General features: G+C 32.1%; 1 protein-coding gene across 2 annotated transcripts in view; it reads right to left on the bottom strand.

Annotated features, from left to right (window-relative positions):
• Nucleotides 1-1124, bottom strand: part of LOC107590571 (ADP-ribose pyrophosphatase, mitochondrial-like) — an 8607-nt gene that overhangs the window by 6093 nt on the left and 1390 nt on the right. The window lies entirely within an intron of this gene.

Genomic DNA, 1124 nt, shown 5'->3' with positions numbered 1-1124 from the left:
ATATATATATATATATATATATATATATATATATATATATATATATATATATATATATTAGAGATGCACCGATTGCAATTTTTTTCTTGGCCGATTCCGATTTCCGATTTTTTGTTAGTGTGATCTGCTGATACCGATTTTTGCTGATTCCGATTTTCTAAGAACTATAATTGACAGCATATACAAAAAAAATCTACTTTTCTTCAACGCAAAGTTTTATTTTCATTTAAAAAAACAAGTAAAAAGTCAATAATAAAATAAGAACACAAAAAAATTTGCAAACAACAGCACAAATAAATGCAATAGAATAAAGAGAGCTATGAAACTAAGTTTTTCAGGTTAAGTAAGTTTTTATTCAGGTAAGAAATACTACAGAAATGAAAGTAATCAAATGAAAAATAACACTGGATGTGTTATTTTACATTTGATTACTTTCATTTCTGTAGTCTTCATTGTAAAAAATAAATACAGATTAATGCTTACCATTAAAGTTATAATATGTATTCAGTCAAGAGCAGAAAGTGATTTTCTTTGTCTTTTGCTCTTTGATTAAAGGGGTCATATGATGCTTTTTTAAAGATCATTATTTTGTGTATTTGGTGTAACAGAATATGTTGACATGCTTTAATGTTCAAAAAACACATTATTTTTCAAATACTGTACATTATTGTAGGTCCTCTATGCCCCGCCTATCTCAAACGCTTCGTTTTCTACAAAGTCCCTCCTTCCGACAAGCGCAGTCTGCTCTGATTGGCCAGCTGACCCAGTGCATTGTGATTGGCCGAACACCGCAAGCACTCGTCGGAAATGTAACGCCCCTTACCATAATAGCGTGCTTCATCTTTCAAAATAAACGTAAAGAGAGAGCCCGAAAGGGGAACAGAGTCTCGTGAAAGAGAAAGCAAAACTTGAAATCGCATCATATGACCCCTTTAACGTGACAGACAGCAGCAGGAATATTGGACTGGCCGATCGATCAGTGGGTGCATCTCTAATATACAGTGGCGTAATTTCCACAGGGGACATTTTTCAAAATTCCGTTTGTTTCAAAATACATATATATATATATATATGTACATGTGCATCTCAATAAATTAGAATGTCGTGGAAAAGTTCATTTATTT

This window comes from Sinocyclocheilus grahami, unplaced genomic scaffold, assembly GCF_001515645.1.
Source record: "Sinocyclocheilus grahami isolate Dianchi unplaced genomic scaffold, SAMN03320097.WGS_v1.1 scaffold130.1, whole genome shotgun sequence".
Classification (NCBI taxonomy): domain Eukaryota; kingdom Metazoa; phylum Chordata; class Actinopteri; order Cypriniformes; family Cyprinidae; genus Sinocyclocheilus; species Sinocyclocheilus grahami.
Note: the sequence above shows the minus strand (reverse complement) of the source record. Positions and strands in the feature narration are given on the sequence as shown.